Source organism: Chelonia mydas, chromosome 10 (genome assembly GCF_015237465.2).
Source record: "Chelonia mydas isolate rCheMyd1 chromosome 10, rCheMyd1.pri.v2, whole genome shotgun sequence".
Classification (NCBI taxonomy): domain Eukaryota; kingdom Metazoa; phylum Chordata; order Testudines; family Cheloniidae; genus Chelonia; species Chelonia mydas.
In genome coordinates this window covers 52,089,571-52,106,644 of record NC_051250.2, presented here as the reverse complement: position 1 = coordinate 52,106,644, position 17,074 = coordinate 52,089,571, and the positions used below count along the sequence as shown (strand labels likewise).

Here is a 17,074-nt window from a genome sequence, read left to right as displayed (position 1 = left end):
TTCACCCTTCAGCACAGCATCCTGAGATGGGATGGAGTCCAGTGAGTGCTTGCCTCCTCCATCTTCCATGTAATCTCCTGCTATAGGGGTATGTTCCTTCTGGTATGGGTGAAGTCATGGAGGACAGTGCACTTGGGCCACATACTGATCAGCACCCAGGTGTGCTCTACAGACCAGGAGGCAGCTCTTGGAACATGATCCATGATTGCTGGTGCTCATCAATACAGTTCAAGGAAGAACTGATCTTCAATGCTCAGTTCAGGTCTCTACTACCACTGGCAGTGGTGTGTGTGTGTGTGTGTGTGTGTGGGACCTTTATAGCTTTGGGTAAGGGTCAGTCAGCAAAGGGTTCAGTGCATTATGGGGATGGCCCTGGAGGACTATCGATGCATGTAACAGAATATACACCCCTTGTTCCTGTCCACATTTCACTATGAAATAGATATGGGGTCATGTACATACTGTGACAGGGTCAGGCCAGATGGCAACAGGAGAGTGAGAGAAGGCAGATATATTAGCCCCAGATTAAGCAGGTCCCTTTTTCCTGGGTAAGGTAACGGGGCAGTTCCAGAACAATCAGGAACTTGCTGGAACCAATTAAGGCAGGCAGGCTAATTACAACACCTGGAGCCAATTAAGAAGCTGCTAGAATCAATTAAGACAGGCAGGCTAATCAGGGCACCTGGTTTAAAAAGGACCTCACTTCAGTCAGTAAGGGGCATGCAAGGAGCTGAGAGTGAGAGGGTATGCTGCTGGAGGACTGAGGAGTACAAATGCTGTCTGGCATCAGGAAGAAGGTCCTGTGGTGAGGATAAAGAAGGTGTTGGGAGGAGACTGTGGGGAAGTAGCCCAGGGAGTTGTAGCTGTCACACAGCTGTTACAAGAAACCCTGTAGACAGGTGTGATCCACAGGGCCCTGGGCTAGAATCCAGAGTAGAGGGTGGGCCATTCCTCCATCCCCCTCCCCCATATTGGAAATAAGAGGAGTTGATCTGGACTGTAGGTCCCCACAGAGGAGGTCCCTGGCCTGTCTCCTGATCCACTAGGTGGATCAGCAGAGACTGTGGGGATTGTTCTCCTTCCTTTTCCCTATGCTGGCCAGTGATGAGGTTAGCTGAGTGAACGGCAGGTTTGAGCCACTAGCAAAAGTGGCCAAACTGAGGGCTGCTGTGAATCTCTGAGGTGAGCAAATCTGCCAATAAGCACAGGACCCACCAAACCAGAGGAGGAACTTTGTCACAATACTCACACCCCTCATGCTAGCTTTCCCACACAACACTGTCCTTCAGGGCTACAGATGTGGACAATAGGAGGGTTATGGCACAACAGCACACATGCAATCGTGTACACTCACAAATGTGTAGATGTAGCCTGAGTGTGTCAGGGGCAGACAGCCAGGATGGGTAGTGACCCTGAGAGGAAGCAGAGACACAGAATTTAGGTAGCATAGAGCTCATTGGAGGGACAAACATGGGGATTTCTGAGCAAGGACATTGCCTGCTTCTTTTTGTTTACACTGTGTTCAGGCAAACAGGACTTTACGTACATTTTTTGTAAATAAACAAGTTTATACCTCGAATAGGCCTGGCCCACATAACTGATTTCTCATCCTAATGGAAATATCTCTTCCAGGGCCTGAATTCTGGCTAACTGCTGCAGCCAAAATGGGTTTAGGTTTAGTCTTAAATGTGAACCAAAGGCTTAGTCTCCGAAATCTTTATTCACAGGAGCAGTCCTACTGACTCCAGTGAGTAAAGATTACTCACAAGTGAATAAAGATTGCAGGATCAGGCTCTGAGTGATGTGAAGAAACTAGAAAAACACTCATTATGCTGGGGAAATGATGTTTTTCATCTCTTACTTGACAAAATTCATACCATCATTCAGAAGACCACCTGCCAGCTTATTCTTAGCTTAGACATACTGCTTCTAATTTATAAATTATGTCTTCTCAGGAAAAAAAAACAACCCTCAGTTCTGACAGTTATATTTTGTTTTTGTTTTTTAATTACCACCATCAAAGAGAAAAGGCTTTAATATCAAGTGAAATGTGCACAATTCTTCTACCACAAAGAAATTCATCAATGTACAGCACAATAACATGTAATTAATAGTTTTGCTTAAGAAGTCAAGCTAGGCTTATAGTAGTTGTTTGCCAACACACATACATTGGTTCTGCTGTACACAATATATTTTACCTATTGTTTTTGTTAGTCACTCAGCTGGGTGAATCTGTGAATAGAGACCAATGTAAAGAGATGGTGTGGCATGACCAGAAACAATAGGATACTCTAGACTCTTTCCATTATGAATGCTCACTTAACAGGAGAGTTACATGGGAAAGACTAACAAAACAAACCCTCTACTAATCTAGGGTGCTCAACTTTTATTGCATAACTGCCAGGCTCATTTTCTCTTAATTCAGAACATAATGAATTTTTGTTCAGGGCTCATGCTTGTTTCTCAAGTGCCGATCACAGCTCTGACCCCTTATTTTCAAATTGCTTTTCACTGTCAGCCCCTTATTTTAAAACACTCTGAGGTGAAATTTTCAAACTGAAGTTCCTGAAGTTTAGTACCTGATTAACAAAAGTTGTTAAGCACCCACAACTCACTCTAACTTTAAGAACAAGTTGCAGGTGCTCAGTTCCAGTGGCCCCATATTTAGGTGTCTAAGTATGGATATGTATCTGACTTTAAGAATCCATGGTTGAAAATGTTGATCTTTGATTATTATAGTAATAGCCTTAGATGTTCACAGCTTTACTGGAGTTGTGATATAAGAAATCAATTTGTGACTGTCCTGCTTTAATATGATAATGAGCAGAACCACTTTGGAAGCTGAGCTGTAGTATCCAAGTGTCTGTAAATAGCATAGGAGATTACCAAACAGCTAAATAAAATGATAGTGCAGCTAAGAACTGGAAGCAGCAGGCTAGTTATGTATTTCAAGCTGCGACAAAATCCTAGATAAGTATTTAGACACTATATTTACATGTGCATCATTATCTGCATTCACTTCTTTAATTACTCTGCAGAGATGAAGTGAAGGTTCAAGTCAGAGATCATCCAAGGCCTCTGAGATCACAAATCTTGGGCATCACCTATGATCAACCTACTTAATGATTCTGCCTGGAGGAACTATTGTAGATAAATATAAGCATGTAACAAGCTGGCAGTATTCTCCTGAAATACCAGTGCCTGTTAGTTGTTGTTGATCCTGCAGGGAAAGTGTTAAGTAGGTTCTGCTGACACACTAGCATAGCTGGCATGCTATCACACGTGGATATAAATGAGGTGGGAGCATCCTTCATAGAGATGGGGAAAAAACCTAGGGTTTAGGACAAGCAGATCTTGGGGGAACAAACCCTAGGAGCTGCAAAATCTGAAGGGAAAGCTTAGGCTGGAGCTTCCGGTAGTATTTTGGGATTAATATTTTTTATTAATAAACCAAAACGCAGAAAGCATGACTTTCTTTGGTTTGATGAGTGGGTAGTTCAGAATTGGAGTAGGAACTCCAGTGATTACAAAGCTACTAGCCCAGGAAACAGAAAAACCTTAAATTAATGGTTAAATTAAGCCTTAGCTGTTATCTCGTGATCCTGTCTGTCTGTACCCACCTGTTGTCTTATGCTTACCTTGTAAGCTTTTTGGGGCAGGGACCCTCTTTTTGTCCTGTATTTTTATAGTTCCTAACACAATGGAGACCTGGATTTCTTAGATGCTTCTGCAATATAATTAATAGTGAAACCCCTGACACATGGGAACAACACTAGGGACAATAACCAGCGGTTTCTCTTATAGCCAGAGAAGACATGTGATCACTTCCACTTTCAGGAGGATGAGGCCCTTACTCTGAGTCCTCCCCTGCAAGATGCTGGGCCATTGCTATTGATCTTCAGAGAAGAAGAGGGTGGACATCACCTTGGAGGATTGGCCAGTTGACTTATTTTGGGAAGTGTGTCAGGTTGTATGAATGATTGAATTCAAACAGCCATATTGAGATTGAACAACTTTTATGGTGAGAAGTCAAGACAGTGATTTTGATTTCATCTGCTAGCCTCTCATTTTAGAAAGCATGAACTCAACAACTCTAGGAAGGGAACAAGTAGACATATAAACAAGGGAAGGAGATCACAAGGTGGGGCTGCAAATGCAGCGCCATTCATCTCTGTCTTTTCTGCTCTGTTTTAAAGGTGCTACACAGACCATAGTGACAGTACTATTACTAACCCATTGCTCCCTGCCAGTTCTGCCTTCAGAGGGTAGAACACATGAGTACAGTGAAAGGGTGGCAGAGAATGCAGGGAACAGTGACTCAATGACTTAGCCTTTCCTTCCTGGATCCCATGAAAGTCTCTCACACCCATCGTGCACTGGAAGATTGAGACCTTAAATATCCAAAGGGAATATAGTGAGGATGGGAGGGTGCCCATACAACAGGCTAGCTATTCCCTGGGAGGCCTGCTGCCCTGAGGGAGGGTGGTGGATGCACTTTGAGAGCCTAGGTCCCTTCCTATTTTATCTCTGGGCAATAATCACATCTAACGGAATCTGTAAGATACTTCAGTTGCATCTCAGTTTGTGCTCAGATGCTAGAATGATCAATCTGCTGTATATACTGCTGAGTGGGAAGAGAGATCCCTCTAGCTTCCATGAATGATGAGATGTAGACACTGGAAATGTTCTGAAACCATATTGCAATCTCTATGGCATTTGACAGTGTGATTAAGTAGAGTACAGTAGAGATGTCTAAAGACCTTCTTTCAGCACTAGTCACAGTAGGGACAAGGAGGCTAAACGTGACAAACTTTGTTATCTCTCCTCTCCTAACACAAGGCATTGTTAGATTTAGGGCATATCTACACATTAAATGCTGCATCAGCACTGCTGTAGTGCTTATGTGAAGATACTCCTATGCCAATGGGATGGAGCTCTCCCATTGGTGTAGTTAATCTGCCTACGTGAGAGATGATAGCCAACATAGTGTTGCCCACGTGGAGGGTTAGGTTGGTATATCTGTCGCACATGGGTATGGATTATACTGATATAAATTTGTCATGTAGACCTGACCTTCAGCTCATCTATCTGGAACATTTCCTAGTGGGAGAGCAGTCCTCCCCCATCCCACCTGCTGGGACACAAGTCACCAGGTTTTGAAGAGAGACAGCAAAGAGACTAGTTCAGCAATAGTGAAGACACAAAAATCCCAGCCTTCTGGAAATACCTTCCGCATCTTATCCTTAGCCTTTCCTTCTTATAGATTAATAGGGGTTGAGAGCACCTTTTATAGCCTTACAAGACTCACACAATTAGACTTTGACCTTATGTTTTCTCTTGGAAAATCTACCCCCCACTCAGTTGTGGATTTAAAAAAACCCCTATCTTAATAAAGCATTTGTTTATTAGAGGAAGTTGTATGATAATAAATTATTAAAAGTCACTTGTCATGCCTCATGCTGATTGTTTGCTATTTATATTTCACTCTGCTTCAAACACAAGAATAGGTAAGTGAGTTTGGATCTTGCACACCACGCTGGTTGGCATGCAGGGAAAAGTTTAAATACCTACAAATACTACTTCAACTTGTTTTTTTGCAATTATGCAAACTCTTTAAATACAAAACCTGGGTACATTCTGCTCTCCCAAACTTACACCTAGGTAACTGACCAGAGTTCAGCCTTCTCACTTCGAGTCAAAACTAACTGCCAGTTTTCCTTAAATATAGGGAAGTCTATGCAAAAAGTATACCATCAAGCAAGTATGTCTGTTGGCAGGTGTCAGTGTGACAAACTATTCAGAGAGCTCTGTAGAGATGAATGTACTGCATCCAAAGTCCATATATAGAAACCACAGTTACTAGCTGTCACATGGTAAATAAGCACCCTAACTTTCACAATGAGCCAAAAATTAAGCTAATCCCATTTCAAAACAAGCCAATCCCTAAGAACCAACACTCCGTGACTAGATCCCCGTGGCATGCAGTCTGGGACTCCTGTGCGCTGCTGACTCGCTTCCCCCCCTTGCCCCGCTTGCCTCTTCTTGCCGGGAGCCGATCAAAAAAAAAAAGAAGCTTCAAGCCAAAGCTAGCCAACAAGCAACTCTCAAGCCAACTGAAACTGTTTTTAACTAGCCCAATTTCTCCATTTTTTCCCTGCAGGTTTGGCATGTCTGATAGAAACTGGTATCTTGTGTGTAGGGCTGATCTAGAATTATATATGCACCTTCACTCAGAAATACCAGGGGTGTTGTGCTTCTTTCAAGCTACCCCATACAGTGACCCTAGTGGCTTTGGCCTGAGTCCCTGACAGGGGCCTCTGTCTCCCTTGTCTTAAGCTGCCCTATTCACCCCTTTCTTAATGGAAGAGAGGTAAATCTGTGCATGGGGGCTTCCTCCATGCCCAGATCTGCAGGCCACAATTCCCCTATAACACACCTGTCACTAAACATGATCTGCTTAGGAAGAGAGGGTGTGTGTCAATTTATCTACTGAAGATTGTACATTCACAGATAGGGGGCACTACCTGAAATAAGTCAACTCTTGAAAGGTGGTAGATCTAGCCAAAGCAGAACAGTGAGGGAAACGTGTGAAAGGATGTGGGCACGTGCACATACGCATCTGCATCCCTACACTATGATGCGTGTGTGTAACTAATAGTATTATTTATTTACAATTTGTTTTTATATGAACTCCACAACCAAAGGGAGCACTCTGGGCACTCTTGATATATACTCAGAAACCCAAGAGCACAGGAAATTGTAGTGAGGTGGAATGGCCTCTCATGGACCTGGAGAGGGAGGAACCCCACACTGAACCTTGGTGGGCAGAGCCAGGCCATGCTCAACCTTCCCACTGGAAGTCTGTGGATGGGACAGAATCATAGAATCATAGAATATCAGGGTTGGAAGGGACCCCAGAAGGTCATCTAGTCCAACCCCCTGCTTGAAGCAGGACCAAGTCCCAGTTAAATCATCCCAGCCAGGGCTTTGTCAAGCCTGACCTTAAAAACCTCTAAGGAAGGAGATTCTGCCACCTCCCTAGGTAACGCATTCCAGTGTTTCACCACCCTCTTAGTGAAAAAGTTTTTCCTAATATCCAATCTAAACCTCCCCCATTGCAACTTGAGACCATTACTCCTCGTTCTGTCATCTGCTACCATTGAGAACAGTCTAGAGCCATCCTCTTTGGAACCCCCTTTCAGGTAGTTGAAAGCAGCTATCAAATCCCCCCTCATTCTTCTCTTCTGCAGACTAAACAATCCCAGCTCCCTCAGCCTCTCCTCATAAGTCATGTGCTCTAGACCCCTAATCATTTTTGTTGCCCTTCGCTGGACTCTCTCCAATTTATCCACATCCTTCTTGTAGTGTGGGGCCCAAAACTGGACACAGTACTCCAGATGAGGCCTCACCAGTGTCGAATAGAGGGGAACGATCACGTCCCTCGATCTGCTCGCTATGCCCCTACTTATACATCCCAAAATGCCATTGGCCTTCTTGGCAACAAGGGCACACTGCTGACTCATATCCAGCTTCTCGTCCACTGTCACCCCTAGGTCCTTTTCCGCAGAACTGCTGCCTAGCCATTCGGTCCCTAGTCTGTAGCGGTGCATTGGATTCTTCCATCCTAAGTGCAGGACCCTGCACTTATCCTTATTGAACCTCATCAGATTTCTTTTGGCCCAATCCTCCAATTTGTCTAGGTCCCTCTGTATCCTATCCCTCCCCTCCAGCGTAGCTACCACTCCTCCCAGTTTAGTGTCATCTGAAAACTTGCTGAGGGTGCAATCCGCACCATCCTCCAGATCATTTATGAAGATATTGAACAAAACCGGCCCCAGGACTGACTCCTGGGGCACTCCACTTGACACCGGCTGCCAACTAGACATGGAGCCATTGATCACTACCCGTTGAGCCCGACAATCTAGCCAGCTTTCTACCCACCTTATAGTGCATTCATCCAGCCCATACTTCCTTAACTTGCTGACAAGAATACTGTGGGAGACCGTGTCAAAAGCTTTGCTAAAGTCAAGAAACAATACATCCACTGCTTTCCCTTCATCCACAGAACCAGTAATCTCATCATAAAAGGCGATTAGATTAGTCAGGCATGACCTTCCCTTGGTGAATCCATGCTGACTGTTCCTGATCACTTTCCTCTCATGTAAGTGCTTCAGGATTGATTCTTTGAGGACCTGCTCCATGATTTTTCCAGGGACTGAGGTGAGGCTGACTGGCCTGTAGTTCCCAGGATCCTCCTTCTTCCCTTTTTTAAAGATTGGCACTACATTAGCCTTTTTCCAGTCATCCGGGACTTCCCCCGTTCGCCACGAGTTTTCAAAGATAATGGCCAAGGGCTCTGCAATCACAGCCGCCAATTCCTTCAGCACTCTCGGATGCAACTCGTCCGGCCCCATGGACTTGTGCACGTCCAGCTTTTCTAAATAGTCCCTAACCACCTCTATTTCCACAGAGGGCTGGCCATCTCTTCCCCATTTTTGTGATGCCCAGCGCAGCAGTCTGGGAGCTGACCTTGTTAGTGAAAACAGAGGCAAAAAAAGCATTGAGTACATTAGCTTTTTCCACATCCTCTGTCACTAGGTTGCCTCCCTCATTCAGTAAGGGGCCCACACTTTCCTTGGCTTTCTTCTTGTTGCCAACATACCTGAAGAAACCCTTCTTGTTACTCTTGACATCTCTTGCTAGCTGCAGCTCCAGGTAAAGGGGGTAGAGGCAGCTGCTTAGCCATCTCCCAAGGCTGGCTGCAGCACAGGGCACTATGGGATTATACCGGAGCAGGACCCGGCGGCAGCCTGTCAGCTTCAAGGAAACCACTCACTAGACAGATTATTTGATCCACAGCATCTGCCCCAGCCAAGGACCACTTTAGCTGGAGGAGATGGGCAGGGGGGTATTTTGCATGCATGGCAGCTGTCCCCATCCCTGCTGCTCTTAAACTCCACTCTACGGTGTCTGTGATAATCAGAAACAGGGACAGGCAGGAGGCACCACAGCCAGGAGTGAAGATAACTTAAAGGACTTACCTGTACTCTGGAGTCCTGGAGAACACAGGCCTTCTACCCAGATGATCTGGACAACCCTGTACAGACACAGGTACAACCCAAGGGGGAGTTAGGAAGTGGCCTTGTCTGGCTTCAGCACTGCCTGAGCATATGTCAGCGTGTTGTGGGCAGGATCCCCACTGACCCAGTGGCAAATCCCGCTGCCACTGTTAGAGCCTTGGGCGGGGCACAGTGGAGCGGGTGGGCCTGCTCCCCCCATCCCACCCGAACCCTGGAGTACCAGTCTCCCCCTCTCTAGGCAAAGGAGCCAGTGTTTGTCAGCCATCTGTCAGAGCTAGAATGCCTGAACCTCTAGACTCCTGTTGCCCCATTCTGAATGAGGGCCCGGGCTACTTAATTGTATCTGCTGCTCGGCCCTGAACACAGGCCTGTTTATAGTTGGTGTTGGTCTTGCTTTGAGCAGGGGATTGGACTAGATGACCTCCTGAGGTCTCTTCCAACCCGATATTCTATGATTCATTGACCTTTGTTGCCCCGCCCTGCCTGAGGGCCTGGGGTATCTAACTGTGTTTGCTGCTCAGCCCTGAAGCAGGCCTGAGCTCTAGACTCATTGCCCCACCATGCCTGAGGGCTTGGGCTATCTAACTGTGTTTGTTGATTGGCCCCTGACTATTGGCCTGAGCTAGAGACTCTTGCCGTGCTGCTAATTCCCCACGATAAGCGACGTCCAGAGATGTAGTGAGGCAGACTGGCCTCCCCCGGACCCGGAGGGGGAGGAACCCTGCCGCTGAACCACTACAGAAATGCATCATTTCAGTACTAGGGACGTGACCAATACAGTTTCAATTCCCCTGTTGTACTTTCCCACTAGAGAAAAATCCTATGTTCATCTACTACTGCCAATGCCTGCCCAGATAGATCTATTACTCACAACTCTACAGTACGCAGGTTAATATATACACTCACAGACACAGCAAACTTGTATTTCTGTAGGGTTGTTTTTCTTTTATAGAGATAGCCGAGGAGGTTGATTAGGACCTTTTCTCTCTGCCGTCTGTTACTTGCTTTGATCCACTGCAGAGCTGAGACCCATAAAACCTCCACTGAGGCTTCATGAGAATTCTCACTCATGAATGTAAAAATTAAATATTCTGACTACATTAGTGGATGCCCTTTCTGGGAGACACACATCTGTTTCAGTGCCAATTGCTTTCTATGACTCTCTATGATTAGAGAGAACGTGTGGACCCCATTCATACATGGGGTATTGGTGGTTTTTAGGGGGTGTCCACAAATGCTTCTAAACATAGTGGTCTTCTACACATTTATCCTTTTAAGATCAGATCCTGTGAGGTACTCAGTTCCTTCAATTCCCATTTACTTCAATAGAAGAAGTGGCTCAGCACTGTGCAGGATTGGACCATTAGGACCGAATGCTGAGAGGTACTGAACATTCCCAAATCCCAGTGTGTTCCTGGGGGAGTTGAGGGTGCTCAGCCTCACAGAACTAGCTTCAAAGCCTTAAAATATTTATTTCACTTTCCATATTCAATGCTGATATTACATTTTACAGTTGACAAATTACTGTACTAGATGAAACAAACAATTCAATTGTTCGTTTGTATCATGGTGTTAAGGCCTGATTTTCCGAGGTGCTGAGAACCCAGACCACCAGCTGAGGTCCACGGGAGCAGTAGGTGCTCAGCACCAGTGCAAGTCAGGCCCTTAGATGGTAAGGCATTGCTCTGCACAGGATTAGATAAGTGGGAGAAATTTTTAGCATTTCCCCAGGAGACTGGCTACAGCTAGTGCAGTTTCTTAAGCTAACTCCCATTCTTAGGAGGCTGTTTAAACAAAATGTATATTATGTACTCACTAGGTTGGAATCCAGTCACTCATGAACTTACACCAGATCCTCAGCTGGGAAAAATCAGCCTAGCTTCAATGAAGTCAACGGAGATAGGAGGATTTTCACCAGCTGAGTATCTTTAACCCAGTTAGTACACAAACTATACATGCTGCATCTTATTAAATTGCAAGACCAGTCTCCATTTATTCAGGACATCTTACCTTTAGAAAAGTCCTTAAGAAAAAGTATATTACACTTACAGTTGCCTTAAAAACCCAAAGGTGACCATGATACACTGCTGCAGTAAGTTTTTTAGGACATAGTGCAACCAGGTCAATGCCACAGATGGTATCTTATGACAATGGCACAGGTAGTAGGCCCAAGTCAGTGGGAAATAAGGGCATTCAGGACCTCTCAGGCCCAGGCCATCTGTGTCACTGATTTGTAAAGCATGATATTAGGTTTTTACACGGATAGGTAAGTTATTGTATTGCTAGCTTGCAAAATTTCACTTTTTACATTAAAATTACTAAATATGCCACTGGTTCCCAAACTTGTTCTGCCACTTGTGCAAGGAAAGCCCCTGGTGGGCCGGGACGGTTTGTTTACCTGCCGCGTCCGCAGGTTCGGCCAATCGCGGCTCCCAGTGACCGCGATTCGCTGCTCCAGGCCAATGGGAGCCGCTGGAAGCGGCGGCCAGTACGTCCCTCGGCCCGCACCGCTTCCAGCAGCTCCCATTGGCCTGCAGCAGCGAACCGCGGCCACTGGGAGCCGCGATTGGCCAAACCTGCGGACGCGGCAGGTAAACAAACCGGCCTGGCCCGCCAGGGGCTTTCCCTGCACAAGCGGCTGAACAAGTTTGGGAACCACTGAAGTATGCAAATGTCCAAGTGAGGCTTAAACTTTATTCATCCATAATGGGCCTGAATCCACAGCACATTGTTATCTGCCACTTTGAGATGGCAGAGCCCCTGTCCAGCAGATGGGTCTTGGCAGCTGTGTTGGACCAAAATCAGAATTACATAGCCACATTGCAGCTCCCAGAGTGTCTGCAGGGTACGCAGCCAGCGAGACAATGAGAACTTTAATTTGGTAGTTTCTGACTTCCTAGCTTATGAACAGGCTTATTACATGACAAGGATGGGCCTGAACCCAAAACTCCAGATTGGAACAAGTCTGAGTTTTGGGTCTGAATTTGCAGGTCAAATCAATGATATTCTATAAAGGGCCAGACTTGGTCACTGACTTTGAATACTCTACAATATTTGCAAAGGTTAGTTTGACATCTAAAATTCAAACTGCCAAATTCTGGAGTGTCCAGAGTCAGTGTTCTGCCTGATATACAGGTCTGAGATACAAATACATGGATTCAGCATTTGTTTCTAGAGTTTTAATTTGGTCTCACTCGATAGCGTGCTGCTTTATTTGAACTCTTTATATTCTAAGACATGCATCAGATGTAAAACACTTGCATTCATACATCCAACCATGCAGCTAAGGTCTGTGGGCCAGGTTTTCAAAAGAACCCCCTTAACTGCACTGGCAACATATGCAAGAACAACCCCTCAGTCATATTCACAAATAAAGTGAGTCCCGGTCTACTTATTTGCATGTAAAACTACCGGATTTGCATATCTAGGGCAGCCTTTGAAAATGTGGCTCTAGGTAGCAGCACTTAGCCTTGCGTAGAAAACAGATTTGTATCCACTCCCCATCTCTGAAGGTAACTGTCCCCAAAAATCCCTTAGGTGAAACAGAGTGCAAATGAAAGATTATGGAGTTTTTAAAGAGTTCTAATGCCTATCGCTTAGTAAAATGATCTATAAATGCAAAGCATGTTGTACTCCTAGTGGGAATTGCATGAGGAGAGGGAACATTTTCTAAGACATCTGGAGGGAATATTTTACAAATTGAAGTATGTTTTTCCTTAGGGGACTATTTCATCATTTCATTTGATTATCCATGATGTTTTAAAGGTTTTTCATAAAAATGAAATTCTGAATCAAGCGGCTATGAAATCCCAAAGGGGGAAATGTTTTACTAAGGTAGCCAACCGTGAGATATAGGAATTAAAATGGAAGTGGGGAAGATAAATTAGTCTATGCAAAGATTAAACAGACTGATAAAAAGGTAAGGAAAAACAATGCTAGCAAATAAATCAGTAATTTGATGTTATTTTGTTTCATTGAGACGCATTTAGAGTAACAAATTAAACAAAAAACAATAATGGCAAGAAACATTGAAAAATTCTACACATCCTCCAAGTCTGATTGTCCTCTCAGGTACAGCAGTGTCAATCCAGTGTAACTGGTCTGAATCTGACATGTCTGCTGTTAATTTTTTTGTGGTTATCACTACAGCTAGGCAAAATTATTTTGGCCAACAGTAAGTTCACCAAAATATGCGTTTTTGGGGCACCAGAACCATTTGAGAATTTGGGTCAAATCTGGTAAATAATTTTGCTCAAAACCAACCAACCAAACAAAAAACCCCTCCAAAACACCCCAGAAAACAATTTTAGAAAATGTCAAATCAGTCCATGCAGAAAATGTCAATTCAAACTGACATTCAAAATGTTTTGTTTGACTCAAATAACCTTTTTTCCCCCCAATTTTTTCTTTTGTAAACTTAAACATTCAGTTTTCTTTTGAAAAATTGCTGAACTGAAAAATAAATTATTTGCTCAGCTCTGGTAATCACCTATCATTTGAGGTGGTATAATAAATCCAAGAGTTTTGTTCCAATTACTTACACTGGCATAAGTCAGAAGTAATTCACAGTACGTGGAGCTACAATGGTCTAAAACTAGTTTAAGGGAGGTCAGAATGCGACAATATAGTCTTGCCTGTGGTATAAAATTTCCCTCTTTTGCTAACCACCATTTCACTTATCACTGGTCATATCAACAGCAGTTGTGCCAGCATAGACAGGACTCCAGACAACTGCTAGAATTTTAATCACCATACTGCGTAAACTTGCTGTGATGAGGGTTAGACAACACAGTGCTGTGATTGCCTAGAACCCAGTATACTCTAGCATTCCCAATTTTACCAGAGGAGTTGAAAGATTGGTAGCCTTGCTTGGATATATTAGCACAAGTACGCAAGGGTAGACACAGACATTGTGTTTGGAGTTTATTATGGGTGGATTATTCTTGCATTTTGCTTCCAGTTTACATAGTTGTACAACTGGAGACACAATCATAGAAATGTAGGGTTGGAAGGGACCTCAAGAGATAATACTAAACAAATGGTAATCCATATTGCTATTCAGTGCTTCTCTGAACTCTATGATCGAGGATCCCCAAGCCAGTGAAACTGGCATGATAGCATTAGTTTTATAAAACTAGTGGTGGCAATAAGTTGAAATATTTACAGTGTAATTGGGAAGAGCTGTTCCAAACATCTGGATCTGGTTTCACTACTGAGTGAGGACCAATCCAGGAAAAGGCTGAGAGAAACCAACTCCCACTGAAATTAATACCAGTCAAAAGTGTTCAGCATCTCAACTCCTGCCCCTAACTACAAGGCAGTCTACTCTAGAATGCTCTGCTATGCTTCCACTGTGCAAGGGGAATGGGCAGAATTTGGGCAGGGGAGGACTGCAGATGCCCCCAATTGGTCCTGAGTTTACCAAGCTTTCCCCAAATCTCTCTTCGGACCATTTGATGAACCCTGAAATATGCAGTTATGGCTATATCCCCTGCAACTTGCCTACAGCAAACAGAAACCATATCTAAATTATGCTGCCTGTGATTTCTATATTAACTACAAATGAAAGCACCTTAATACAGGGACAGATGATCCACAGTTCACATTATGCTATCATTCAAAAACCTGCTCTGGAAGAAGGAGACATGAGGAAAAAAACAAAATATCCAGCCAATAAAAAAGAAAATGGACCGAGCTGCAGCAAACTGGGATATTCAGTTGTACAGCAAAGAAAATGTACAGACTTCACTGGATAACTCATGGAATTCCAGATATTTTTACACTCCAAGCAACAGTAACTGAGGGGCTGAGAATGCAAAGTAAAAAGGAACCTTCTTGCCACTATGCATGTATATAATGGCTCACTTGAGGTCATTTAACTCATAATTTAAGCAATATTTCCACACTAGAATGCATGTGGGATAATACTGAAGGATTTATTAGACCCTAATTATCACTGATGTCTGAGATACTGAAGGAGAGTTGTAGCCAATCAACTCAATTTGTGATTTTTATACTGGGTTTTTAATTCTGTTTGGTTTTGGCTGGATAACCCAAAATTCACTTGTAAGATTGTAGACATGAATAACCAACCTAAGCAATTTTTTATTCTCTACATTAAAAAAAAAAAAAATGTGGTTAGATGTGACATAAGGATGCAGTATGCTTTTTTTTTTTTTTTGTTAAGCATACACATTTTCACTTTCTTACACCCCAGCTTCCCAAACAGTAAGAACAGCCTCACTTTCGTGATAGCTGAACTTCTCTGCTTTTAGTTCAAAGCTATAGTTAGGTGGAAGATGGGTAGCCACTCTACTAGAACTTATTTAAGTTTGAGATCTATTCATTCAGGCCACTATTCAGGAAAGCATCCCTGTTCAGGAAAGCACTTCAAAATATGCTCTTAAGTTCTTCTGAAGTCAATGGGCTCCAGCACATCTTTCAAGTTAAGCACGTGCTTCGGTCCTTTGCTAAAATGGGGTCTTGAAGCTGGATAATCCCTTCCAAGTAGAAACCCACTCCAGTTCTTATGGCTCAGATTCTGGAAAGCGTTTCAGCAGAGAGGCCCAGAAGTTGCTGGCCAGTGTCAGAGTGTCCTGGCAATTGTCCAGGAGGTGGGAGGGGTTTCAGGTTGTCGAGTGAGGAAGGGGCACAATCTGCCACACCTGTGGATCTGCAATGAACCCTTTTCCCTGCTTCTCGAGAAGCTATTGTGTGGCCACTGGTGGAGTCCCTTGCAGCTGCACAATAGCAGCCATCTTCCAGCCTCCCCTCACTGCAAGCATCATAGCTCTTGCTGCTCTATCTACTGTCTCCTCTCTGACAGAGCTCTCAAGACCCATAGGAGGGAAGCAGTTTATCAACAGCATGCTGCTCCTAATAGTAACCCAGCCAGTCCAGGTCAGTGGAAACAGCATTGTATCCACACAGATCTGTGGAAGGTCTGGAAAAGTTTGGCTATTGATTCTTGCCCTTGCTGCTGTCCTCAATCTGGATAACGTTTCCTCTAGCTGACTCCCATCTATCCTTTTATGTCCAACAGCATGGGAACAAGCAAGGGAATCAGAAGGCACAACAGCAGGCAGAGCGACTCAGGAGTAGAAGGCCACATTTTCATTTAGACTGATGCAACCTGACAAGGGCAAATAACTATGTGGCTATTTGCACAGCTGCTTACTTGCTATATACACAGGGCCATGGTCCTAATTAATCATATTTAAATGTGACAAATTGGTAGTTCATAATAGCATTTATTTTCTTTTTACCCCCCAAAATTGAAACTCTTTCCATCTGATGCAGGCAAACCCCTTTCTATTTAACTAGAAGTTGGGTTTTTACTGCGCCTAGTACTTACCAGTGAATATTGACAATACTGATTGTGCCACTGTAGCGGGGTAGTCACCCCACTCCGGCCCTGGAGAGGGCTGCTTGGGGGAGCCAATAGTAAAAGCAACCCTGCAGAGAGCTGTAGCTCGGAAAAGGGATTAAGAACAGCTGGGGGAAGCTGACTATGTAGCTGACCACAGGTGTGGTTGGCTTAATCAGGGCCCAGCTGGCCCTTAAAAGAGGCTGTGGACCAAAAGCTGGAAGAGTCTCACTCTAGTCCTGGAGTAGGAAGGGCTAGCTGCCTAAGAGGATGGTATCTGAAGTAGAGCAGGGCTGGAGAAGGGCAAAGGGGGCTGGGGAGCTCCAGTCTGGTAAACCCCCAGGCTGCAGGCCTTGTTTAAGGCCAAAAAATACTGGGGCTACAGAGGGGCAGCCTGAGGATAGGCAAAGGCAGCTGGTCCTAACCCCTTGCCAATGATGAGTGGACATGACAGACTGCAGTCTGCCCCAGTGAGCGGGGCTAGATGATGACTTGCAGTAGCCACTGAGGCAAGGTGGGTTTAGAGGGTTGGGAATTCCATTGGGGAGACCCAGAGTGGGGGTACTACTGGTGCAGAACCCTGAGGAAAAGGGCATCAGGGTCCAGGAGGGACACGGGGACAGTGGCA

The 17,074-nt window shown here is 44.5% G+C and overlaps 1 long non-coding RNA gene across 1 annotated transcript in view; it reads right to left on the bottom strand.

The window, feature by feature from the left end:
- The window catches only part of LOC122462147, a 57,550-nt gene extending 40,985 nt beyond the window's left edge, over nt 1-16,565 (bottom strand). Inside the window, exons 1-2 of the long non-coding RNA XR_006284524.1 lie at nt 16,435-16,565; nt 9,042-9,097 (exon numbers count right to left, since the gene is read on the bottom strand). This is a non-coding gene — a long non-coding RNA (uncharacterized LOC122462147). The remainder of the gene's footprint in view (nt 1-9,041; nt 9,098-16,434) is intronic.
- Between the last annotated feature and the right edge of the window lie 509 nt (nt 16,566-17,074).